This window comes from Chenopodium quinoa, unplaced genomic scaffold, assembly GCF_001683475.1.
Source record: "Chenopodium quinoa cultivar QQ74 unplaced genomic scaffold, ASM168347v1, whole genome shotgun sequence".
Taxonomy (NCBI): Eukaryota; Viridiplantae; Streptophyta; class Magnoliopsida; order Caryophyllales; family Amaranthaceae; genus Chenopodium; species Chenopodium quinoa.
In genome coordinates, this window is record NW_018743850.1 from 4,386,425 (window position 1) to 4,401,175 (window position 14,751).

Sequence of the window (14,751 nt, forward strand, 5' to 3'; positions counted from 1 at the left end):
GAATGGAGGAGCGTTTAGCTGGAAGAGTGCCAAGCAGAGCACCACTGCAGACTCTACAACTGAAGCCGAGTACTTGGCCGCTTCAGAAGCTGCCAAGGAAGCTGTTTGGATTCGCAAGTTCATTAGCGAACTTGGTGTTTTACCCTCAATCAAGGGGCCGATAGACCTCTATTGTGATAACAATGAAGCTATCGCTCAGGCCAGGGAGCCAAGAGAACACCAGAAGGTCAAACACGTGCAAAGGCGATTTCACATGATAAGGGAATGGAAATCCGAAGGTGAAATCAGAATTTGTAAGATCGGCACGGATGATAATGTAGCCGATCCTTTGACTAAACCTTTGCCTCAAGTGAAACACAACAAGCACATTGAGGCAATGGGAATCAAGCATGTTGGAGACTGACTTTGAAATTCCTTGTACATGTGTTTTAATTAAATAGGACATTTAATGTAAAACACTGTATTAAAACCATTCATTAATGGAGTAATTAATTTTTGTGCAAAATTATCATTCACTCCATTACTATTTAATTGTGGTTTAGAATTAAATAATGAGTCCATTCGATTTACGGAAATATTCAAACAGGGTATCAAGACCATGTCTTGGATAAAGAAACACCTGTTAAGTGAACATTGAATATTAAATCGAAAAGTGTCCCTAATCGAGGTCATCTAACAGATGGACGATTGATGACCGCCATAGATTAATGTGTAGTATGATTTACAGCACCGTTTCTTGTGCTGCGAGGACGTGACAATCATAAATCATTTGCACAGGTACAGTTTGGAACTGTACTGGATAAGACGTATGAGAGTACTTTAAGAAAATTTAAATTTTTTCATAAGTACATTTCTCATTATGACTATCGGAACTTATTTCCTCCGACCATGAGTCCTGTGAAGTTTTCTTGTTTGAGTACTAGACTCTTTGATGTTTCCAAACGTCTGTCGTAACTGGGGATCATAACGGGAACACTCGGGAGACTATGTCCTCTTAGTAAGAAGAACTTACAATACAAGACTGGGATTGTCCCCTTACTAACAATAGGGAAAATGTTTTGTTGTTTACAAGGCCGCTCGAAGAGCGAGACTGTGAAAATGCATGGCCGTACTCAGATGGATTTTAGAAATCATCTGCTTATTGATAGTCGAACTCAGAGATCGAGAAACACTTCTGAACGTAATAAGGATGACAAAGAATCTTACCTTATAGTTCATGAAGAAACAATAAGTGACATAGGAAATGAGCTATACACTGTATGCACACTTGTCTGGAAGGACAAGTGGGAGATTGAAAGGAATGGTGTCCTTCCAACAAGTGTATTCTTCCGATAGAGGGTTCAGAATTATTACAGAGCTAATTCTTCAGTAAAGTCAAGTGATCGGAATGCCTAGGTGGAGGCCGCTTCCGATCAGTAATATCGAGGTGCAATTGATATTACAGCTTAATCTTAACTGAACCCTTCGGGTCGAACCCAATCGAATCACCGATCCGAGACGACGAATTAATCCGAAAGGATTTAATGAGTCGACAGAGTTTTACGAATACAGACGTTGGACATCGAGCCTAGGGCGTCGAGACAGAGCGTCGCAAAATCACAATCGACAAGTATGAGCGTAGCCATAGCTAGGCTAGGCTAGCTCATCATAGGCACTAGGCGAGCCATAGCAGCCCTAGCATCATGCCTAGGGGCTATCGCAGCCTTAGCGTGATGGCTAGGCACCATGGCTGGCTATCGCTAGCATCAGGCGCGCCAACACAGCCCTGGCATCATGCCTAGGCGCTATCGCAGCCCTAGCATGATGCTGGGCGCCATCGCAGCCCATTGCAAGCCAGCAGCATCACTAGGCGCACCATGCGTGCCCTAGGATGGCTGGGCACCATCGCAGTCCAAGCAGCATCACTAGGCGCACCATGCGTGCCCTAGGATGGCCTGATGCCGTAGCAGCCCTAGCATAATGTTGGGAGCATGGAAGGACCACAAACACCAAGCACAGCTAGTGCTAGGCACTGACGCATGCGTGGTGCGTGGTGCTTGGGCGAGGCATGTACGTGCATGGTGCACGGTGCATGGCCGAGGCTGATGCGTGTGGTTGTGCGAGTGTGTGCGAGGGACTAGCAAGCTAGCAACGTCAAGCCAATCATGCGTGGCTTGCTAGCAGCACGCAAGCTAGGCATTGCGTGCGAGAGAGAGGCTGATGCGTGGCGCGCATGATGTGCGAGTGTGGTGCGAAGCGAGAGGCCAGCATGCGTGGCTCGCTAGCAGCACGCATGCTGGGCCATGCGAGCAGCGATGATGCATGGGATGCTGGCACCAGCGCCAGCACGCACCAGCCAGCACTAGCGCCAACACGCACCAGCCATCACCAGCGCCAGCACGCACCAGCAAGCACCAGCGCTGCTGCTGGGCTTGTGCTAGCTGGCACAGCCAGCTGGCAGCTGGCCAGCAGCCATGGTTGAGGCGATTTGTGAGGAGAGTGGGGACCAAGGCTTTGTGAAAGCCTTGGGGAGCAAGGCATTGGTCCCCCCACCTCTCCATGGTCCTCACCTAATACTCTCTCTCCCTTTGACACTTGTCGAATTGTGATTGCATTTATTTATTGGTTTATTTTAGAAATAAATTAATTAGCAAATAAAACATTCTCCCACATTGGTTTGGGAAAGAAATACAAGGGTTCATTTCCCTATAAATACCAAGCTTGGGTATTGGGAAATAAACAACCTTGAGTGGAATTAAAAAGGCAACTCTAAGAAAAGAGTAAACCTTTGATTCGTAAAACTCATAGTTATTTTGTCCGGGTCTTGACTAACCGTCAAGACTTAGGACGCTCGGGTCGGGTCAAGGGTACGATCCGTCGGAGATCTCGTCTTTTCGGGATTTTGAAGTAAGAGCTCTTTGCGAGCGAAGCACGCGTCAAAGGTATAATTCTTGTTCTTAATCTTGTTTGATTAAGTTTATTATGCTTGTTTAATTGCTTTAATTAAGGGGCGGGTTTTGATGGGTTTCCTTCCACGTAGTGTCGGGTCACTACGAAACCCTACAGGCCAAACAAACAAACAAACACATCAACAATGCTGAGTACATAAGCGTAACTAAAACACACTAACCCTACTTTCATCCTATCATCACAAAACTTACCTTGTTGCACCAGTTTACAAGCATACAACGTACAACATAACCACTCAACAAATAACTAGTCTATTTATTTAGCTTGATTACGCATCGAACGGATTTCACCCTAACTTGCCCCAATAAAGAGATACTAACACGGGAGCTAACCGTGCCAGTATAAAAGAACCACTTGTAAGTGGTGGAATTCCTGCGCATAATAAAAAGGAATATATAGCGTCCTGTACTCCCAGTAGAAGTTATGGTAAAATATAAAGTCGCATTACTCCCCCTATATGTTCATACTCAAGGTATATATACGTTCCAAGTGTTTTGGTGCTTAATATCTTTCACTTTACGTTATTTACATATTATTAGACTTGGTGACAACTCTCAAACCATAACACAATCAATCATTATAATTCATTCAAGCAATCAAACATACCAATTTATTTCTTGAAGATTTAGTGACCACATAAATTTAATGTTGAATCCTTTTTAAACTACCTCGGTGTTAAATAACACCTTAAGCGCATAAAGCACCACAAATCCTATCCCTCGGTGTTTAGAACACCTTAAGTGCACTTAGGCACCAAAATATAATTTAATACTCATGTTCCAAATCAATACCTATCATGATACTACCTTGGAATTAATTAATCAAAGTCTAGCATGCTTTTACATACTCAAATAATTACTAAGTACGCAAATGTACCTTGAATACCACTACAAGAAAACAGCTTAATTCCGACGGACTGTTTCCGGCGGACACGTATTTCCGTCGGAAAAAATCAGGAAATCCGACGGATTTTTATTCCGTCGGAAATTTTCAACGGATTTTCGACGGAATTTTAAAATTCGTCTGAATTTTCCGACGGAATAAAAATTCGTCGGAATATATGGTGTTGCCGACGGAATATTCCATCGGACAGTTAATTTTCCGATGGAACTAAAATCCGTCGGAAATTTCCGACGGAATATTCCGTCGGAAACACCATATATTCCGGCGGATTTTTATTCCGTCGGAATTTAATTTAAAAAAAAAAAGAAAAGGAAACCCTAACTTAAGAATGAAATGCGCCTCTTTCTTTCCCATTTCTCCTTTTCTTTCTCTCTCCTCTCCTCTTCTCCTTCAAAATAACTCTGTGTTTCTCTCTCCTCTCCTCTACTCCATAAATTTGGCCTCTTCCTTCTCTCTTATCTTTCCCCTCTGATCTCCAACCGCCACCACCACCTCATCGTTCTTCTTTCCCCCCGATCTCCAACCACCACCACCACCTCACCATTCGTCTTTCCCCCCCGATTTCCAACCGCCACCACCACCACATATGCGCAACAACACGGGCGCAACAACAACAACAACAACAACACATCGCAACAACCGCAACACAGCCGCAACCACCACGATCTAGATCTAGGTTTTTTATTTAATTTTGAAAATAGTTGATTTTTGATGTTATTGTAATGTTAGTTTATAATGAATTTTTTTTTTAGTAATTGTATATTTATTTATTTCTTTAAATTGTTTTGGCCTTTTGGGTAATTTTGTTGTTTTAGTTAGATAATTTTCGGTATTTTTGTTTTGATAATTTTCGGTATTTTTGGTTTCGGTGTGGTTTGGTGTGGGGGTGGTGGGTTTTTTTGGTGGGAAGGGGGTGGGCTCGTGGTTTCGGTATGGGTTGGGGTGGTTTCGGTTTGGTGTGGGTGGTGTGGGGGTGGTGTGTTTTTTTTGGGCAGGAGGTTTTTAGGGGGAGGCGTGAGGGGCTAGGAAGGGGTTTCATTTTTTTTTTTGGTACTGTTCTGGGCAGGGTGGGGTGGGTGTAGGTGGGGGTGGAAGGTGGGGGTGGTCTGGGGTGGGTGTGGGTGGGGGTTTTTCTGGGCAGGTAGGGCGTTTTTTTTTTGATTTTTTTTATTGAATTTTTCGACGGAAATTTCCGTCGGAATATTCCTCTCCCGATGGAATTTTCCGTCGGAATCCACTTCAACTCCGACGGAAAATTCCGTCGGAACTTTGCGACATAATTCCGGTTAAAGTCAAAGTCAGCTCCGACAGACGTAATTCCGTCGAAAAGTTCGTCGGAAAGGTGGCTTTCGACGGAATTTTCATCGGAAAACGTTCATTTTCCGACAAGGGTCGTTGCGGCAGACTACTTCCGACGAAATTCCGTCGGAAAGGCCAATTCCGACGGATTTTTCAATGTTTCCGACGGATTAATTCCGTCGAAATTGAGTTGTTTTCTTGTAGTGTACGATCTCAAAATCGCCACGACTAAATAAAATCACTCACTTGGAAACCTTCTACAAACCAAAATTACAAAGAGACATTAATACCTATTCCACACAAATTACCAGCAATATATACACCCCTTAAATTACTCATAAATCCTTTAAAACAAGCTGGAATTTAATTTAAAACCCTTACTTGTATTCCCAATTAATGGGTAATTAAAAATCCTTTCAAGAAACATAATTATAGCTTATATATAAAAATTTCAGCTTTATTAAATCATCTAAAATTGATGTAATTGTGTTTTAAAATACTTGTTTCAATAATTTAAATCACCCATAAACAAATTCCATCAATATACATAAACTTAGAAACCTAGGGTTTGTAATTTAGGGCTTTTTAATTCAAACCAAATTTGAAAATTTATATACATCATACTTAAAATCAAACATCATAAAAATCATCACAAAACCCAAAATCAATAATTAAATCAAGGCTAGAATGAATTAAAACAAAAGAATTTTTTTTTTAACAAAACATACGCACGCAAAGGGGGAAGGGGAGGGTGGCTGGCGCCACCTCCCACGGTTGCTGCTACTACTGACCCTGTGCTAGTGGCGGCGGCTGACTGTGGTGGTGGTGGTGGCAGCCGCCCACCGTGGTGTGTGTGGTGGTGGTGGAGGAAAAGAAATTAAAATTAAAATAAAGGGGAAATTAAAGGGGAAAAATTAAGGGGAAAGAAAATAAGAGGATAGAGATAATGTTTACCTTTGGGTATTCTGCACCTTGGGCAAAGTTTGATTTTCCTCATATGATGGGTATTTATACCCTCTCTCAATAACCTTTCTACTTAAAATTCCTTTACTACCCATAAGATCCCTTTTCTATTCAAACTAGTACTTTGACTTTCCTTAAAAACTCTTTGACTTTAAAATTTCCTTTTTATAAAATAATATGCCCCAAAGATTCCAAATCATGAAATATAATATTTTCAAGATTGTTAAATAATTAATAATAAACTTTTAATTAAATAATTCTTTTTAAAATAATGAAACACCATAAATAATTCATTTCGAATTATTTAAATACTTTAAGAAATACTTATTTAAGTTAAAATACGTATAAAAATATGGAGTATTACATTACAAATTTGGAAGATTTGTCTTGCAAATTTGTAAAATTTCGAGTCTGTTTGTATAGGGGTGCATATTTAAAAGATTCGTTTTGCAAATTTGCAGATCTTGATGGCCTATCAAGTTTTATCACTTTTGCAACTATACATCAGTAGAGCTCCATCAAGAAAGATGCAAAGACATCTAAAATTACTCAGGAGCAGTTTAGAAGCGATGCCATTAGTTTAGGGATGTTTAATTCTTGTATTGGGAATTTAGATCTCTTAAGGAATGATTGCAAGTGACGAATGGCTATATATATATATATATATATATATATATATAAATATAATTCTCATAATATCATATTTATATACACTTTCCTATCTCAAAACCCTCCCTAAAGTCGAAGGGAAATTTACTATCATGTCATCATCAAGCTCCAATATATAATTCAAATTATAAATATAATCCTCTTGAACTTGATCATGCCACGTTCTTCCACTTCATTAAAATCATCAAAGTTCACCATGATCAACATAGTTGCATAAAAAGTTGATTCCTCTTAACAAATAAATAATTAATTTATAAACGCTCATAATATATATATATATAAGGGGTTTTTTCCCGAGATTATAAAGCGCCACGTAGGATTCTAATTTTTACAAAATTATTAGAGCGCCATGTAGGATTAATATTTTTAAAAGGCTACAATAGGATTATGCCACGTAAGATTAATTTTTTTAAAGTGATACATAAGATTATAATAAAAAAAAATGCCACGTAGGATAAATATTTTTAAAATGTTACAATAGGATTATGCCACGTAAGATTAGTTTTTTACAGCGCTACATAGGATTACGATAAAAATTTATTAGAGTGACACATAAGATTATTATTTTATTATCATAAATAAAGTTAAATGATTTATTTGGGTGATTAATGGAACCAACATTATGATAAATATTTACAAATATTATGAATATTAATATTATTATTTAGATAAAGGAATATTTCTATTTAGATAAAAGTAAAAGGATCAAAGTAAGAAATATCAATTATTGAGCTAGCGTATTCAACCTTCACTCAAAAGTGAAAATAGAAAGGGAAAAATGTTGACTGGAAAATTATGTTGTTTGTAAACATACGATGGGAAATTAGAAATTTTCAAATTTTTTGTCAAGGAAATTTCAAATTAGAGATAGAGCGTCACATAGGAAAATGATATATTTTAGCCAATGAAAAAAATGAATAGCAATTTATTTTAAATCTAAAATTTTATATTAATTATAAAAATAAAATCAGCGCATTTTCTGTGTGGTGGTGAGCTGGTCATATCACGTGGCCGGCTGAGAGACACTAAAATATTCGCCGGGTAACCCTTGACCATCCGAGTAACCATTAATCGATCGTGTAATCCTTGACCAACCGAGTAACCCCTGATCAAGTAATCCAAACCACACGCTAAAATATTATCTTTTTATATAAGGAATTTTATCTAAATATGAGGAACAAAAAAAATAATTCATTTTATAATAAAAAATTCAAGTAGTAAGCAATCAAAAATCACGTAGTTTATCGGATAAATATATTTTTGGTAAAATATTTTATTTGAAATAACACAAACAAACTATGCATCGAACGGGCTTCATCTAGTAATTCTCATAATCTCATGCACAAAATCCCTCACAATTGTGAACTCACAATCTCTCGGAAATACTGTAAATTTTTAAACTCTCACAGTACCACAGTATCGCACAATTGCTCTCAAAGTACCTCACAAAACTAGCTCACGCAAGTCTGTTGATCATGTTGATTAAAAAAATAATAAAAAAAAAAAAAATTGGTATTGTGAACTCTCACAATCACTTTGTATTGGACGCAAATCATGAATAATGCATGTAATTGATCGCTCCTCTCACAATCATTTTAAATAATGACGTTCTCCCTTGATAAGAACGTCATTATTTTTAAACCCATCAATCAACAACAAACAGAAATGTCATTCATTTTTAACGCCTAATGTGTGACCCGGGTGCTCTATGTGCATGGTGCACCTGGCCCAAAACGACATGCCGTAGAACTTGAAACCAAATCCCAATTAAACCTTAAAAGGCGAAGAGAACATTAGGTGACTTTGTAAAGAACATGAAGTGTGTAATGTACATTAGGTCTAAAAAAGGAACGCGAGTAATAAGGAGTTGGATTTACTGAATTTCGGAAAGTAACCCCCCGTGTCCCATAGTAATTGTAAAAAATTCATTTGGTAAATATCGATCCCCAAAATGTAATTTTCTCTCTCTATTCAAATTATTTTCTCGTTTCTAAATAAATTCAGCAGCCAAGAACCCTAGTATAATTTGAAATTTGTTTAATCCAACCTTGAATCTATGAGTATATGGCCGATTCTAATGAAAGGTAAGTAGAAATTTTTAACATCCAAAGCTTTTTTAATCCATAATTTTGTAATTAAAGCGTCTAATTTTGTTTTCCTTTTGGTTTTTTTTGTTTTTTTTTTTTTTTAATTTTGTTTGTTTTTGGGTTTTTTTGAGTCAAAATAACGAACCTACTGTGGTGCGTGAAGAACAATTCAAGACCATGTTGTGGTTCGAGAAGAAAAACATGAAGATATTATGATCGTTTGATTGATATAATAGGTTCTTTCTCAATTATCAGCGTGTTCTTTTTCCAATAGTATGACATGTTCTTTTCAATTAGCTAGCATGTTTTTTTATTTCTTTTTATTGATATAATATGTTAGTTCTTTCTCAATTATCAGCGTGTTCTTTTTTCAATTGTACATGTTCTTTTCAATTAACTAGCATGTTCTTGTTATTGATATAGCATGTTCTTTCTTAATTATCAGCGTGTTCTTTTTTCAATTGTACGACATGTTCTTTTCAATTAACTAGCATGTTCTTGTTATTGATATAACATGTTCTTTCTCAGTCAGCTAGCATGCTCTCTCTCTAAACTTCCCTCTCTTATTTTCTCACCCAAATATTTTGAAATACTGGAAGAATGTAGGATTTTTAATTTTGGAAGCTAATAAAATGGAAATGATCAAGATAAATTCCTTGAATTAAAGAATAGATTGATTTGAATTTTTTTTTTTATTATTATTTTTTTTAATTCTTATCTGGTGAAGTAAAATACCACTATCGTCTGGCAGTAAGCACTGGCACTGTGATCAACTTTTGTTTCAAGAGTTGGAATGCTTCTTCACACTTATTATCCCACTCGAATTTTCCGTATGATATGAAAGGTATTATTTATTTGAAGGGTTCTTTTTTATTTATCAATTTGGTTAATTGTCCTTATCCTGGGTGTTATATCAATCATAAATTGATTTAAAAGTATAAATTGATGTATCTAGTGTTTATATTGGGACCATTGTTTTTTATAACTAGAGATTAAATTATATAAAACATTGATTGCATCTATTGTTTATATTGGGACCATTGTTTTATATAAGTAGTGTTTAAATTATATTATATACCATTTATTTATCAACAGTTCACACGTTTTGTAATTGGTTTTTTTTACTATAAAAACCTTGGTCCAGCATATCACGGATATGATTCATAATCCAAGAGAATCAAACGATTAAGATACTCTTGTTCACTGTCAAAAAAAATAAAAATACTCTTGTTAGTATAACATAAACAGCAATAATAATGTTGTCCCTTGGTATTACCATCGTTGTATTTCTCCTTGGCCTAATGGCTTCATGGAGATCACTTCTGCAACTACTTAAACAAAAAATTACGATTACGCCCTCATCAAAATCATTGAATACACCAAAAGCATCAATTTTACCCGGGTCGGGTGTACTATGCAATTTTCAAATCTTTTCAAACCTGCAAATATATCAATACAACGAGAACACTATTCTTATTGAATCCGTCATATTTTTTTCTTCTCCTCTCTTACACGATCTCCAGTGTTTAAGGTTTTTCACATTCTCTCACACGAACTCTCGTGTTTTTCATCATCTCCTCTCGCATGAACTCTCGTGATTAAGTTTTTTTTTTTTTTTTCATTCTTTCCTCCCACATGAACTCTCGTGTTTAAGGTTCTCTCATTCTCCCACACAAAACTCTCGATGTTTTTCATCCTAAATCTCCCTAGGCTTTTGGTATCATGTTAAATTTTGGGAAAATTATTTCTCTTTCTATTTTTCCATTGTATTTTTCCCATTCATAATGTGCAGCCACATTGCAAAATATAGACAATAGGAATATCTAACCCTAATATTCCTAAATATCTTAACAATCTAAATATATCACAAATAGCTCACATTTTATCTTTTCACAAGATATTATCCTGAATATTATCACAATATAACATCACAATAATATCTTTATATTTCTTTTCATAATATAAGACTCCTAGTATTACAATAATTAATATATTGTATGATAGTATTCTCATAATCATCAATCAATAATAATCTAATATATATAAAAAAAAGTAGGCATTTTTTGAGAGCATTCGGAGCGCCACGTAAGAAATATACTTATTTCGACCAATAAGAAAAAGATTTGTATTTTATTTTTGAATTAAAAAATTATGTCGCCACCTAAATAAAAGTAACGAATTAGATTTGATATATCTAAAATTTTAATGCCACGTAGATACGAATTAAATTATTTTAATGAAAAAAATAAAGTAAAAATATAGGAAAAGATAAATTTTATTAATTCAATACTACGAGTATAAGAAATCCAAAAAAATAAATTAAGAAATATTTAAAATATTTAAATGATAAACATTTATAATAACGTTTGATACCTATCATTATAAGATAAATTTTGATAGTATTTATGATAAGAAATACAAATTGTTCGTTAATTATAATTAAATTAAAATTTGTGATACCTACCATTATAAATTGACACATCATACGACACAAACAAAATTTCCTATCATTAGAAAACTCCATCAAGCGAATTTTGTGTTAGTAATTTTGTGTTAATTTTAGTCATCAATGGTCGGGTAATTTTTAGCTTAATTTTTAAAATCCTATGTTTGAATTAGTATTTCTAATTATTATTTACATTGTATTAATTTGGGATACTCAACGATTATATGTTTATGTTTTATTTACTAAATGTGTTTTTACATGCAGATCTAACACATCATACGACACAAATAAGATTTCGTGTTAATACAAAACCCCATCAAGCGAATTTTGTGTTAGTTTTGGGTCATCAACGTTCGGGTAATTTTTAAAATCTTATGTTTAAATTTATATTTGTAATTGTTAGTTACATTGTATTTATTTAGGATACTTAATGATTATTTGCTTATGTAATGACATACGATTAGGTGTTGTATACTTAATATATGGGTGGCTTTGGTTATTTTTGGAGATGATGAAAAAATTTCAATGCATAGATTTGATTTTATATAGCAACAATTTTTCATTTATTGGTAAATATATTGATTTATTTTATATAAATGTAAATATTTAATTTATATCAATTTCAATTTGGCTAACATTTCACGGTTCAATTTATCCATTGATGTAGTACGTTGGTTGTGGACGAGGTTGGTGATTCTGTCGAAATAAAAGATATGGTAAAACAATGAATAATGATTTAGGATTTAAATTATTATAAATTTATCATTTCACATTAAAGATTTTATATAACGGAAAAAATATCATATTTACAATTTATTTATATTTAATAAATTCATTATGAATTATAGTAAAAATAAATAAATATTAAACTTTTGTAATTTTGTCTGAAATTATTAAATACAATAAATCAAATAATTAAAAATCTTAGATGAAAAAACCGTGCATCGCACGGGCTTGCATCTAATAACTATATACTAAAAGACACACCAGCAATGACACATGTCATCTTCTCATGTTTCCTTAGTATATTTTTTTTAATAAAAAAAAACTTTTAAAAAAATTGATAGAGAATATACGCAAAATAAATATTTTTTGTTTCAAACTTTTGGAAAAAATCATAAAATAATATATTTATCAACTTAGATATCCGACCATATCTTTATATAAATTCCAATATAAGTAATTACTTTTTTAATGTATAATGATTATTTATGGTAAAAAAATCATGAATATATATCTTTTAGCCTAATATAATTTGTGACTGAAACACTATCAAATGTGAAATTTAAAAAAAAATGCCATTAGGGCTCAAAATAGAAGAAAGCTTAAATAAAAAAATAAACATGGTATATAGTCATAAAAGATAAAAAATAAAAAATAAAAATATTTTTAGTTGCTTGATTTGAGGTAAATAACATTTCCTCAAAAAAAAAATTGAGATAAATAATAAATAGATTTTAGGCCAAATTAATTTTTATATTTAAATATAGTTTTTAACTGATACTCCTTAATAAAGAGTGAAAAACCGTGCATGACACGGGATCTAACCTAATATCATAATAGGTGAAGCTCGTGCAATGCACGGTTTATTTGCATTTTTAAAAACAAATCTAATATATTTATGTGACAAAAAATTTTATTTTAAAATAAATTGTGAATTTCCTCTCATTCGTTTTATATTTAGATAATATTTCTAATTTCATAAGATAATATATTATATTTAATTAATTTAAACATTAAAATCTCATTCGCCAATTTTGTTTATGTGGCATTTGAATTATTTAATTCTATAGAATTACAAATCTCTTATTCGATTGGTTGTCACTAAAATTTAGAATCTTACTTGGCGCGTTAAGAAATTTTTATCCGTTCTCTAAAAACTCCGGAAAAAACTCCCCTTTATATTAGATTTATGTACACATCCCTATATTGAACACTCCTTAGTCCTTATTTTTTTTTGAGGAAAACCTTAGGGTCCTAACCAACTTTATAAATATAATGACAACCGTGTGATTGATGACTAATGGGTAATTGTGTTAAATGTTCATACTAGCTACTACAATATAAAGATAAGGTCCAAATAACGTCCACAAATGTCATTTCCCAAGTGGGATGCTTCCCCCCTCTTCCCCTCTCTTGTATTGCATGATAATTGGTTAATTCCTTACATATTCTATTAACATAATTTCTGTTAGAATGATGTCTACTACAAGAAGGGGGGTGAATTGTAGTTTATAAAAATTTATGAACTTTATGCGGAAATTAAACTAAGTATAAAAGGAGAGAACACACGAGATGGCTTTTCGAATTATTTCACTATGCAAAAACTCATTTACAACTGTGAATATTCAGCCTACACTTAAAATCCTCTAGGAACTCAAGTATCTCAACTACGATCCCTCAACCGTAGCTTTACACTCTCTGTGATTCGACTCTGAATCACTTATACTTTGTGATAGACTCACTCAAGCCTCACAATTACAACTCTCACAAACCCCAGTCCCAATTACAAAATTGTTTTTCCACACTTAAATTAGATTCGTTGATAGCTTTTTATAGAGAGAAGGAAAGTCTCAATCTTTCCTCCAACTCCTCCCATTAACCATGTTCTACCTTAACTTTGGAAGTTAAGAACGTTGGATAGGAAGTGGGAAGTGGGAAGTGGATCTCCCTGACTTTCTTCTCCATACTTCAACGTGACTCCTTGAAATTAGGCAGCCAAATTTATTGGGTCAAAAATCAGTTAGAAGGATAATTCTTAAAAAATATTTATTTATTTTTTTAAAAAAAAAGATAAAACATTTAAATAATTATTTAATTTAAAAATAATAAACTTATCTTTTAAATTAAAGAATATTTATCTTTTATTTATTTGCAAAATATATCTTTTCAAAACTGATTTTATTCTATCCTTATTTCAAGGACTTTAAAACTGATTTAAACTTTACGTTAAAATCTTTTCCTGATTAAGACATTAAGTTCCTTAAGAAACATAAGATTCTTTATTGAGTTCCTCTACATATTAATACTCCAATGCTTACAGGGAATCTAAGACTGGACTTTGATCTTTTTCTTGAAAGCTTGCTTATTCATCAAGACTTTCAATCCCTTTGCTCCTACTCCGGAACATGTTGTTTGTAATACTAAGGGAGTCAACTCAACAATTTCGTTTATGCAGCCATCCCGTTAAGGACGGGATTCCTTGTTCATATGTCAAGGCTGGTAAGGTCCCGCGGCCCCACTACGTATTCTACTCGTATAATTCATTGCAAGTGCATAAATAGTTATACAATGTTGTAGACTTTTCATGGGTATTATTTATTTGAAGGGGTCTTTTTTTATTTATTAATCTGGTTAATTGTCCTTATTTTGGGTATTTTATTAATTGTAAATTGATTTAATCTATCTAGTGTTTATGTTGGGACCATTGTTTTT